The 13,515-nt window shown below is 41.6% G+C and overlaps 1 protein-coding gene across 1 annotated transcript in view; it reads right to left on the bottom strand.

Annotated features, from left to right (window-relative positions):
• fggy (FGGY carbohydrate kinase domain containing) overlaps positions 1-5,881 on the bottom strand; it is a 490,678-nt gene extending 484,797 nt beyond the window's left edge. Inside the window, exons 1-2 of the mRNA XM_048538754.2 lie at positions 5,647-5,881; positions 2,953-3,064 (exon numbers count right to left, since the gene is read on the bottom strand). The gene's annotated coding sequence lies outside the window, so the exon portion shown is untranslated. The remainder of the gene's footprint in view (positions 1-2,952; positions 3,065-5,646) is intronic.
• Between the last annotated feature and the right edge of the window lie 7,634 nt (positions 5,882-13,515).

Raw genomic sequence — 13,515 nt, 5'->3', positions numbered from 1 at the left:
TATCTCTGTCTTAAATGAGTGACCTCTTACGGTGAGACTACGCCTTCTGGTCCTGTCCCTCACAGGAGGTTAGAATTAGAGCACACAGGATTTAGGAATATACCAGTATCAACTGAGAATTGTTTAATAGACAGAAAACAGAGAGTTGGAATAAATGGATCATTCTCAGGATGCAAGCTGTTCCTAGTGGCCAGTGCAAGGTCCACGAATGCTTATAATCTGTAGAATGATATGGATGTCGGGACCAACTATGATTTTTCAAATTTGTTGATGGCATCACTGTGAGGAAAGTGCAAGGAGGAGTGCAAGAGGCTTGAAGAGGACTTTGGCAGGCCAAGTGAATGGGCTGCAACATGGCAGATAGAAAATAATGAAAATAAGAACCTGAAGATTTCACATTGGTAAAAGAAAGAACATGAATTGGGAATATTTCTTAAATAATATGAATTGAGAAGTATGGGTATCAAAGTGGATTGGGTACTGGTGCGCAAAGGTCACAAAAAGATAGCATTCAAGTGCAGCAAGCAGTAAGAAAGGCAAATGGTATGTTGGTATTAATTTTAACGTATTTTGGAGCACAGATATAAAGCTATCTTGCAGCAGTTGTACACAGCATTGGTGGGACCTCACCTGGAGTGTTGTAGACAATTTGGTCTCCTCATCAAAGTAAGAATATACTTGGCATCAAAAAACACAACAGAAGTTCATGAGATTAATCTCTGGAATGGTGAAGTGATCATATGATGTCACTTTGAAAAGACAGAATTCTCTGAACTTTTAAAGAATGAGTGATGATCTCATTGAAACTCATACAATTTTTGCACAGCATGACAAACTTGATACAGATAAGGTGCTTCCCTTGGTCAGAAACTGCAGGACAAAGGGATATCACCTTCGGATAAGAGACAGGCTGTTTAAAACTGAGATCAGGAGACTTTTATTCACTCAGAGGCTGGTGAATCTTTGATATTCTCTACTCGAAAGGCTGTGAAAACTCAACCATTGAGTAGTTTCAAGACGGAAATCTGTAGAATTCTGGTGATTAACAATATTAAGCAATATGGAGTTAATCCAGGAAAATGACAATAATGAGAAGCTCAGCCTTGAGTTAGAATGGCACGGTAGGCTCAGTGGGCTAAGTGGACTACACAAGTTCCTACATTCTATGTTCCTACATCCTGCACCCAGACACTGTACATCTGCAGCCAGATATCATTACATCTGTGTTTCATATCTCTTTAAAATATGTCCTAGGTGCTGGAGCCAGCTTACATGAACAGGTATTTAGAGATAGAGCACTATTATCTTTAATACGGAATTGCCAAAGAGGTTTGCTACCAACACCCACATTGTCGATGCTAGCTGATATTTCTCTTTAAAAATGGCACCTGAGGTGGGTGCATGCACACTGGTATATGTTTTGCTGAACAGTATTTTGGATGTAACGTGCAAGCATTTCGGATGTAATGTGCCGGGCATATGCAAATTAGGTATTTAACACCAATTTAACACCAGCACTGCTGCCTTGAGATTCATGCTTCGGCTAAAACACGTGGTCAGCAGCAAGACCTAGTCCACCCCCAAAAGATACCAAATAACTGAGGAGTAAAGAGAGGAGATAGTGAAAAAGGAGGCTGAAAGAGGAAGGGAGATAGTTGACACTGTGATTGATTCATCTATCATATAAGGGAATGCAGCTCAATTCCTCACTTGTCCACGGTACCATCCTTTGCCTTCCCCTAGTCACGAATCCTGACACAACCATTTGATGATAAAGCTGAGTTAAAAGCAACCACAAAACAAAGATTCCAAAGCAAATCCATAACCTGTCCAATATTATGTACAAAAATTAACTGTTTATCATGTGGCTTCTCTGGGTGGCTGACTTGAGAACACCCTTGTCTCTCTGTGTGCTCATCCTCAGTATTTCCCTGGTGACTGCAGTGAGGCCGGAGAAAAGTTGTTGACTTTCAGTAGAGTAGACTGCAGATGGCTTTGCATAACCTCCCTACACAGTTCTCATCTTAAAAGGCCTGACTTTGAATTGCACGCTCATGGCAAGGGCGTGGACAGCAGCCTGAGCTGGCTGGTTGGCATGCAACATCTACTGCTTCGAACTGGAAAATTTCATTAACTATAACACACCCTACTGTAAGCAGTGGGCTTTGTGTAAGTTTTGCATCTTTCAGCATGTCCAAAACTAAGCAGGCATTTGGAAGCAGAGGGTGAAGTTTGACATTTGATAAAATTGTATGAATTTTAAAAACTTCAATAATTATTCATGATGCATAAAAGAAGGGGAATATGCTTTTAAGAAAGTGTTTATTTGCTTTATAGTTCTGTGATTTTGTTTTGGACAAGGCATTCGAAGACAGTGTAAATTCATTAACATTATCCAGGCAGCTCATTGGAGTATCAAAGACATCTGAATCAAGGTTGGACAATTCAAAACAAAAACCTTGGGGTTCAATGTTATTTATAATTCTGCAAACCCAATACTTACTCTACACTTTGAGTCAAATTAATATTTTAGTGTTTCTCCCCCTAGTGTAATACATGACATAACTAACTAGTCGGTACTGTTTCTGGCCTGTGCGGACTTGCTTTGACTTTGTTTGGGCCTAAGGGGATGGTTATATACAGTGCAAATCATTGCTCTTAAGAAGGTGCAGATTGCTCATCCACACACATAATTCTTCCAATCATGGAATATACTGCACACAGAAATAATCTCCTGAGTAAATTCTTGATGATCTCTAAGTATAATTAAGCAAAACAAAACAAATTTATCTGCACTCAGATTGCCACTGCTCTTGCTCCATAATCAACATACCCATGATGTGGCTCAGATAGTCAGATCTGGATTGAAAACTTTATTGCTAACCTTAATTTAGTTAAAATAACGCTGCAAGGGCATTCAGATGACCTTTGCACTGGATATTTTGTACAAACCTGTCCGTAAATCCACAAAGGCAGCAGTACAGATGATAATCCCGATCCCATTTTTACAGCACTGATTTCTGTATTTGGCAGCTTAAGTGTCCAGCAGATCCTTTAAGACCACCTGTGAAAGGATAAAAATGCAAGGTAAGTGAGGGAAACGGGGTGCCAGGTGAGTGAAAGTGTATGGTACCAAGTGGTTGAGAGGGATATGATACTAGGTAAGTGTGTTTCCAGATAAGTGGATGAATAACTAGGCTAGGTAAAGTGGTCAGTTGGCAGAATGGTGTTAGATCAGGCCCAGGAGGGTTGTCAGGTCTGGTGAAGCAAGTGAGTTGTCAAATTAAGTCAAGATTGGTCAGATCAATAGAGGGGATGTTGGGTATGGCAGTGGGAGATGTGCTGTCACATCCAGGAGATTGCTTCAAGTTAGGCAAGGGGTTGGGTTGGTTTTGGGAAGGTGTTGTCAGCTTCAGCAGGTTTGGATCAATTTGGGGATAGGGGTTGTTGGGTCCAGAAGATGAGAAGAGTGTCAGAAATGGAGTAGTTCTCAAGGATTGGGGCAGGTACCTCTGGGAGAGGGTTAATGATAAGTCAAGGAATCACAGTAATGGTTACCTAGGAGTTAATGTAGGTTACTATTCCTCTGACTTTTCTGGGATAGCTATTAAGTTCAAGTGAGTCAGAACCCTCTGAATTCTCTTTCTGTCAGGAACTGTTTCAGAAGAATCCAGATGCAGGACGAATACGTATGGAAAATTCCCAGAGTCCATTGCATTAGGGATTCCAGATTTTCCTGATACACCACTCTAATCTACACTGCAGAAACAGACTGTTTGACCATTAGAATATCTGGGTCATTATACTTAATATAACATTTAACTACCTAATCTTCACGGACAGAATTTTAACTGTCAAAGAGGGATAAGTTCACTTACAAATAGGGAAGAAGCAATCCCAAAAAAATTCAAGTAATTCAACACTTGACATGTCCTTCCAACTTTCACTGGGCTGTGTTGATCATGAAGAGGACGTTCTTCACAACTATTGGGTCAGGTATATAAACATTTATGTTTCCCTTGAGGTTCAGCTCTAACAACCAGCAAATTGGCCGGAAATTTATTACGGTCAGCAATTAAGAAACAGTGCGATATCTTTGATCATGAATCTGATAGACCTGATAGAATTTAAAAGTGAAACACCATCAATCTTGACTTAGCTATTTCGAAGCTTCTGTTCACAACATGTGTTCTGAGAATGTGCTTTCACTTCCTCACAGATGACTGGCAAATTTTTGGAAGAAACCTTTCCCACTTTGCTTACAATGATCTCATCTTCTCAGTTTGACTTGACTGCACAGTAGGAGAAGCACATCCAGCTCTATCCTGGACATCTGATGAAGTATAGGAGGAGTAACAGCAAAAAGAACAGTTCCAAAGGCAGTACCCTTCTCAGACATATTCTCAGGAATGCATATACATATGCACACTCTGGTACTCTATCTCTTCCAGCTAGGTGTGCACATTTTTATCTTGAGAAATGGGTTGAGTGGAATGGAAAGGTCAACATTTGCAAAGGGTGACTGTGAGACTTGAGTGTGAGATTTCTTTAGTTTTAGTGAGCGTGAATGTTGTCTATTCAGATGAAACTGGAAGGTGGTCCTTGGAGAGACAGGAATGAATAGGGCTGCAGGGCATGTTGATCTTAGAAATGTAACACAGGAAGATATTGGACAAATCTGAGGATCAGAATCAAAATGTTATGATACTGATCTTTTCTTCTGTTGTGAGATCACTGGCTCTGTTTTGGCAATGTCACCATTTTCAAGGGATCCTGCTCAATTCCTCAGCTGTTTCCACCTGTTTCATCTGAGAGGTTGGCTTCTTCCTCCTATCTATAGGAAACATACTTCATTACAGAATGCATAGCAAGGCATCAGATTAGAGTTCAAGCAAAATGGGAAACCTTAACATGTTTCCTTTCCATTCCTGCAGTTGCTGATACCTCAGGAAGCAATGTAGAATTTTACCACTCTGACTTCAGATGGAGTCACAATGAATTGAAATTCTTCCTTTGACAGAGTTCACCCCCAAAGTCACATTAGCACTCAGAACGCCCAGGAGACTTGGAAGCAGGATATTAATGCCATAGTTAAGAAAAACTACAATTACAAATGGGTTCCTGACCTCTTGCTGTGAGCAGTTTGGATTCACTAAAATTCCATCTTATGAATCTAACTTCCAACCAAACTTTGATCGGATTTTCATTATTAATATCTTATAAGATAAAGTTATTATTACCACAATTTCCAATGGGTGTTTCTGCAATATTCAGCAATTGCCTAAAGTCCTAGCTTCTGGGAAGCCCTGTCTTTCTAACCTGGAAAAGTGTAAATTAATTTGAGCATTTCACACAATGACATCTGATCTAGGAATTTATAATCACTTGTGGTAAATTATGTGTAGCACATAGCTTCCTCTGCTTCTCCAAACTAAACAACCCTGCCCTGTCGCTCCAGCATCGTGACATCCTTGTGAACACTCTGGAAGAGCAGATAGCCTACTCATTTACTAATGTTGTTTTACTGACCAGCCTTTTTCTGTCATTCATGAACAACTCAGGTGGAACAACTACATTTTTCTGAGGTGACAAAGTGAAACCAAAAACATTAATTTACTCAACACATAAAAAACGTTTAAACATTACCTGCAATATTTGAGAAGCTTGATTATGTGCATTTTAATAACAGTGAAGTTTTCTTTCTGCAGAGATTTTTTTGTTTACTTAAGGGAGAATTGCCTGTTTAATTCCTCTGTTGCAAAGAAACCGTTCTTGAGGCATGGACTTTCTGGTGGGTTTTTTTTCTGGGAAACTGTTTGTGTGGAACAAACAATTCCAGCTATTCATGTGACTCAGCTCTCAATGTCGGACCTTTCTCCGATTTCCATGTAAGTGTGCTGATTCATGGTGTGGGGTGGAGGGGGGAGGGGGCAGAATGCAAATCAGAAATCTGCTCGTAGCGATCAGCAAGTATCAGATGCTCACAATATGGTCTCCTTGACGAAAGCAATCCCTGGAGGGGAAACAATAATGAGCGGTTTTGACCTTCCTAAGCTGTAAGGCGAGTGGGTAGAAAAACAGGCATGCACAGTGTGACAGCTGAGGTCTAATCGTATACAGCACAATCATGAAACCAGATAAGCAAATTCCAGGCTCATATGACAGCCCCCTTTTCCCACTTTAACTGATCTTTCCTACATGACACATTGAGAGACAGCCAAGTACTCTGAAGAGATAGATTAAATTTCAGAACGAGAACACACAACATTCCTCATACTGAAATGTTGTTGGCATTGATTTCTGTTTTTTTTTTCAAAACTTCCAAAGTGCCAAATTCAACCCTCAGTGAAATGTAAAATTCTCCAGTGACTAAGCAGGACTGTTTTAACAGCTAAATCTTCCTGGTGGCCTTATATACACAGCTGTGGGGATGAAGTTTAGACAATTTTCTGGTCACTTTTTTTGCTGCAGCCTTTATGAGATATTTCAGTTTTTTTTCTTCCCAGTTTTCACTTTCTCACTGAAAGGGCTGATTGATACTGGATTCAGACGTATATCTGGATGAAAATTCACCAGAACCTCATGGCAGCACCTGTACCCATTCTTCATGTGCTCACTTGGAAAATGTTAATGGATTAGTTCACTATTAAAAAAAGGTACAGTATAGTTCTTTCATTAATCAATGCCTATTTTCCAATAAAAGTCTGGAGAGTCAACAGGCGAGATAATTCGGGTTGGATTTTTAATGGGTTATAGGAGTGGGCAGATGCTCTATTTATTGCTGTAAATATATGCCATCAGCCAGAACCACAAACCATCTTGAACAAGGGTGGCTCAGGGACAGATTGCGGGCCTGCCAGGAAGCACAGCAAGATCCATTAAGGTCAAATGCTGTAAATTAGAAGGCCAGTCTTCACTCCCACACCGTTTGGAATTTCCATTGGGCAACACAACCAGCCCACGTAGGCCTGGCTGACAGCTGCTCCTGGTGGCCAACCCCTGGAGGGGCTCCCCCTCCAGAATCAAGGCCAGGCAGCTGTGACTTTTTTTAAAAGTGTGAACAAGCAAGCAAACACACCCTTCCTTGTTCCTAACTGTCTACACACTTTGATAGGTTGTTCCCATTCTGTTGGTTGGGCTGCTGATCACTGGGTGCTGGGGAGGAGGGGTGGCTTTTGTCACTCTTCAGCATTACCAGGAAGCAACCGAGCACCATAGCCTATAATTGGCTGTAGCACTAAGACGTGTAGTTGATATTTCTGAAGTACATTGTACCTGGATGAGCCTGGAACTAGCCTTCATTTCTGTTCCTGACCCCTGATTGAAATTCAAGTCCTGGATTTCTCATTAAATAAAGGCAAAATACTGTGGGTACTGGAAATCTGAAATAGCAAGAGAAAATCCTGGTGAAACGAACCAGGTCCAGCAGCATCCATGGAGAGAGAGATGTTTTGAATCTGATAGAAATGTTCCTCATGATTTTGTCTCTCCTTTCTTTGTGTGACACTGATACTATCTCAAACTGCCTAATATCACACAACGTACAATATGCAGCTCAGGAACAGGTCCTTCAATCAACGAAGCCTACACCATTTCTTAATCCATAGTTAGACTCACCACTTCTTGCCTACGCACTGTTTCTATCTCTCAGGTCACCTTCTGCTCATGTGTCTATCAAGATATGCATCAAACATTGCTAAAGTGCCTGCTTCCGTCACCTACATTGGCAGTGCATTCCAGGCACCCATCACCCTCTGTGTGAAAAATATTTGTTGCACTTCTCCCCTAAACTTTCCAGCTCTTGCCTTGTAGTTGACCTATGCATCCTGGGAAAAAGCATCTGACTATCCACCCTACCTATGCTTCTCATAATTTTATAGACCTCTGTCTGGTCGCCCCTCAGCCTCGGTCTTTCCAGTGACAATAATACAGTTTAATGCAACCTTTCCTCAAACCTAAAACCCTCCAAACCAGGTAACATCCTGGTAACGCTCCTCTGCACTTCTCCAAAGTACCCGTGCCTTTCTTGTAGTATGGTGTCTAGACCTGCATGCAGTATTCCACATGTGGCTGAGCTAAAGTTTTGTACATGAAGACAATACCACATAAAATGTTGTATTTACTCACTCAATGATCAGGGGGAAACCCATTTTAAGTCAACTTATTACATAAGTAATTTGAAATATTTTTAGAAACATTTTTAGAAACAGTCATGAATAATATTATTATCAATATTACCATCAGTTGGGATTTATAACACTGATCTAATTCTGGCCCTCATCATTGTCAGTCATACCTACAAATGCATAGGCACAAAGCTCTGAAATGTCTGTGCCACTTTTCTTATCACTCCTTCAATCCCACCTCTGTGACGATGAGCTGTTTCAGTGTTGTAATTTGCACGAGTGAAGGATCTTGGAACATTTCATTATACTAAATGCATGATATAAATATAAATTGTTATTCTTTAAAAGCAAGAATGCCATGGTTAGTTGTCTTGAGGGCTCTACTTGTTGTTACATGCACATTAATGAGGAATTGCAGGATAGCTGACATGAATGACCGGTTGGGGAACACATGCAGAAAAAGACAAACTTACTTTAATGGAAACTGTCCAAAGGGAAAAATCAGTAAAAAAAGACCAGAAATACTTGGAAATGGAAATATTAGTCGTGTTGGTCATCTATTTTGAAGTCCATCAGACAGGTTGGATGATTATTTGTCATTGTCAAATTTTTCTGGATTTTTGTTGGGTAGAGAAAGATTCCTTGTGGAGCTAAATCTTTCAGTAAGCATAGAATACATTCCAATCATGTGGAAGCCAAGAAATCAACTTGAAATTCTAAGGAAGCAAATGGGTGTGGTTTAAACTAATTGGAAATGGAGCTTTTTTGATTAATTTTCAATGCAGATCCTTCAGGCTAAAAGCCAAGAGAAGTCTGCTGGCATTAAGGAAATCTCATTTGAATCAAACCGCACAAATCAGAATTATAAAGAAAGTTCACACACAGCAAGTAAACAAACTTTCAAATTTAATAAGAGGAGAAATTAGAAAGAAGATGTTGAAATTACTGTTATATGTAGATGTAGATGGATTGAATGTTGAAATACATAAATGTTACATCCAGAAAATTGCTCTTCATCTTAACTACACTATGTTGCCATTTTTCTTCTTCATGTGTAAACAGTCCTGTTGGTATTTACCCAGCTTTTTCCCATATTCCTTTATCATTTGTCACTTCATCCACTCACCAGATGTCATCTTAAATGTTGATATCATTTCAGCTCAAATTACTAAACTGCAAGTAAATTATTGCTAACATTGAAGCATATAATAGATGCAAATAAATTTCAGTTAAAATAATCATTATCAGATGCATTGAAAAGATTTGTTGATTTAACATCTGCCTTAATGAATTAGTGTCAAATTAAAGAACACAATGTCTTCATCTTATAAAATATAAATTTCTTTTGAATTCCATCAACCAATTTAATACCTCTGAGTTTTATGAATGCAAACTTTTTAAAGATGACTAAAACATTAACATGGCCACAGATGTCACCTGTTCTCGAAGTTTTATGCAGATTAGACAAAACACAATCGGAGTCGAAATTAACATTTTCCCAATAAAATCATCAGTTAGCTTTTGTGGGAAACACGAGAAGATCTTTACTTCCTATTTCATTTACACCAGTATGACAATGCTGTCTTTTAGAGAGGAAACATTATGTTGCAATAGTGTGGAGGTGCCAGTATTGGACTGGGATGGACAAAGTCAAAAATCACATGATACCAGGTTATAGTACAACAGGTGTATTTGAAAACACAGCCTTTCTGAGCCACTGTATTTCTTCAGGTGTTAGTGAGAGAGATGGTATCAGATACAGAATTTATAAGAAAACGATCGAAGGTTCACACCATTGATGAGGATGTACTAAACAAACCTAAAATGCTCCCGAATCTTTAATCAGTTACAAAGTTTTAATTAATTAATATGTATATGTAAATCCCTGAATTCCTTTCAAGTCACTGCAGGAGACCCATGATGGACATGCCATCTGAAGAATGGGAGGGGGAGTTAAAATGGTTCGCAACTGCGAGTTGCAGTTGTTTATTGCAAACCGAGCGGAGGTGTTCTGCAAAGCGGTCACCAAGCCTCCGCTTGGTTTCCCCAATGTAGAGGAAGCCACACCAGGTACAATGGATACAGTATACCACATTGGCGGATGTGCAGGTGAACCTCTGCTTAATATGGAAAGTCATCTTGGGGCCTGGGATGGGGGTAAGGGAGGAGGTGTGGGGGCAAGTGTAGCACTTCCTGCGGTTGCAGGGGAAGGTGCCGGGTGTGGTGGGGTTGGAGGGCAGTGTAGACCGAACAAGGGAGTCATGGAGAGAGTGGTCTCTCCGGAAGGCAGACAAGGGTGGAGATGGAAAAATGTTTTGGGTGGTTGGGTCGGATTGTGGATGGCGGAAGTGTCGGAGGATGATGCATTGTATCCGGAGGTTGGTAGGGTGGTGTGTGAGAACGAGGGGGATCCTCTTTGGGCAGTTGTGGCAGGGGCGGGGTGTGAGGGATGTGTTGCGGGAAATGCGGGAGACGCGGTCAAGGGCGTTCTCGACCACTGCGGGGGGAAAGTTGCGGTCCTTGAAGAACTTGGACATCTGGGATGTGCAGGAGTGGAATGCCTCATCCTGTGAGCAGATGCAGCGGAGGCGGAGGAATTGGGAATAGGGGATGGAATTTTTGCAGGAGGGTGGGTGGGAGGAGGTGTATTCTAGGTAGCTGTGGGAGTCAGTGGGCTTGAAATGGACATCAGTAACTAGCTGGTTGCCTAAGATGGAAACTGAGGGGTCCAGGAAGGCGAGGGATGCGCTGGAGATGGCCCAGGTGAACTTGAGGTTGGAGTGGAAGGTGGTGGTGAAGTGGATGAACTGTTCGTGCTCCTCTGGAGAGCAAGAGGCGGCGCCGATACAGTCATCAATGTAACGGAAGAAGAGGTGGGGTTTGGGGCCTGTGTAGGTGCGGACGAGGGACTGTTCCACGTAACCTACAAAGAGGCAGGCATAGCTGGGGCCCATGCGGGTGCCCATGGCCACCCCCTTTGTCTCTAGGAAGTGGGAGGAATCGAAAGAGAAGTTGTTGAGGGTGAGGACGAGTTCGGCTAGGCGGATGAGGGTGTCGGTCTGCCTCCCAAACCTGTTCTTCCTCTCACCCATCCCTTCCTCCCATCTCAAGCCGCACCTCCATTTCCTACCTACTAACGTCATCCCACCTCCTTGACCTGTCTGTCTTCCCTGGACTGACCTATCCCTCCCTACCTCCCCACCTATACTCTCCTCTCCACCTAGCTTCTTTTCTCTCCATCTTCGGTCCGCTTCCCCTCTCTCCCTATTTATTCCAGAACCCTCTCCCCATCCCCCTCTCTGATGAAGGGTCAAAGCCCGAAACGTCAGCTTTTGTGCTCCTGAGATGCTGCTTGGCCTGCTCTGTTCATCCAGCTCCACAGTTTGTTATCTTGATTGATGGAGTGCCACATGATAGCATGGAATCTGTGTGCAGTGGGAGCGAGTGCTGGAAAATGTGGCTGTGTGTGGCATTCCTTGCTTCAATTGTATTTCACACTAAATCATCATCCAGCAGCACTGAATAAATAGCTATCTATCCATGCCCCACCCTTGCATGACAATAAACTGTGAAAAAGAGTATAGTTCAAACCAGCTGTTAAGGGATGGAAAAGATTTTGGGGAATTTATGCTTCGCAAAGTTACATTAAAAGCTGATAAAATAATATTTAACTTTAATAAGGATTATTTTTCTCATCATCATGTTGATTATTCTTATGTTGGGTATACCCGAGAAATATGAATGCTAAGTTTTATAAATTATCTCCATAACTATATTTAATTGGGAGAAAAGGGCAATTTTCTTTACAAACTTTTACTGGTGTTAAGTTGGAAAAGTGATTATTATTTCAAACTGTTAATATCAAAAATGGTTGATGTTGTTGGAGACCATGGTTGTGGTACGAGACCCTCAGTTGTTTTATCAATTATCTTCCCTGCATTACATGGTGCTTGGTCCACTGTTGTTTGTCATTTATATAAATTATTTGGATGAGAACGTATTTGCGGATTACACCAGAATTGGCTGAATAGGAGACAATGAAGAAGGTTATCTGAGATTACAACGGGATCTTGATCAGCTGGGCCTATGGTCGAGGAGTGGCAGACGGAGTTTAATTTAAATAAATGCAAGATGTCGCATTTTGGTAAGAAAAACAAGGGCAGGACCTACACATTCAATGGTAGGGCTCTGAGGAGTGTTGTCAACAGAGAGGCCGAGAGGTTCAGGTGTATAGTTCCTTCAAAGTGATTTCTTAGGTTGACAGAGTGGTGAAGAAAGCATTTGTCATGCTTTCCTTCATTGAGTATAGGATTCAGGATGTCATGTTGTGGTTGTACGGGACATTGGTGAGATCACTTTTGGACTACTGTGTAAAATTCTGTTCGCCTGGATAAGGTTCAGAAAAGATTTACTAGGATGCTATCAGTTCTGGAAGGTTTGTGTTTTAAGGAGAGGCTGGACAAAGGTGGCATGGTGGCTCAGTGGTTAGCACTGCTGCCTCACAGTCCAGAGACCTGGCTTCAACTCCACCCTTAGGCGACTGTCTGTGTGGAGTTTGCACATTCTCCCCATGTCTGCGTGGGTTGCCTCTGGGTGCTATGGTTTCCCCCCACAGCCCAGAGATGTGCAGGTTAAGTGGATTGGCCCTGCTAAATTGCCCATAGTGCCCAGGGGTGTTTAGGTTAGGGGGGTGGGTCTGGATGGGATGTTCCATGGGTCAGTTTTGACTTGTTGGGCCGAAGGGCCTGTTTCCACATTGTAGGAGTTCTATTCTAATCTGTAACTTTTTCCCTGGAGCTTAGTAGGCCAGGTGTAACCTTATAGAGGTTTATAACACCATGAGGGGCATCAATAAGATGAATAGCAAAGGTCCTTTCCCTATGGTAGGGGAGTTCAAAACTAGAGGACATAATTTTAAGGTGGGAGGGAGAGATTTAAAAGGGACTTGAGGGGCATTTTTTCACACATATGGTGGTTTGTGTCTGGATTTGATCTGATACATTGTAGTCACGTGTACCCAAGTACAATGAAAAGCTTAGTTTTGCAAGCAATACAGGCAGATCACAGCAAACAGATATATAGAGGATAGAGTGTTTAGACAGAGCGAGGCAAGCAAGGTTGCAGCTGCCCAGGAGGTTCACAAAACAAAATCAACATTAGCAGGATCAACATTATTTGAAGTTAGAGATATCCATTCAGCAATCTAATAACAGTGAGGGAGAAACTTGACTTAAACCTGTTGGTGCATGTGTTCAAGCTTCTGGATTTTCTGCCAGATGAAAGAGGTTGGAAGAGAGCATTATTGGGGTGGAAAGGGTCTTTCTCGATATTGGTTACCTTTCTGCCGCAACGAGAAGTGGAAATGGAATCCATGGATGGGAGATTGACT

Source organism: Stegostoma tigrinum, chromosome 8 (assembly GCF_030684315.1).
Source record: "Stegostoma tigrinum isolate sSteTig4 chromosome 8, sSteTig4.hap1, whole genome shotgun sequence".
NCBI lineage: Eukaryota > Metazoa > Chordata > Chondrichthyes > Orectolobiformes > Stegostomatidae > Stegostoma > Stegostoma tigrinum.
This window is presented reverse-complemented; position numbering and strand designations above follow the sequence as displayed.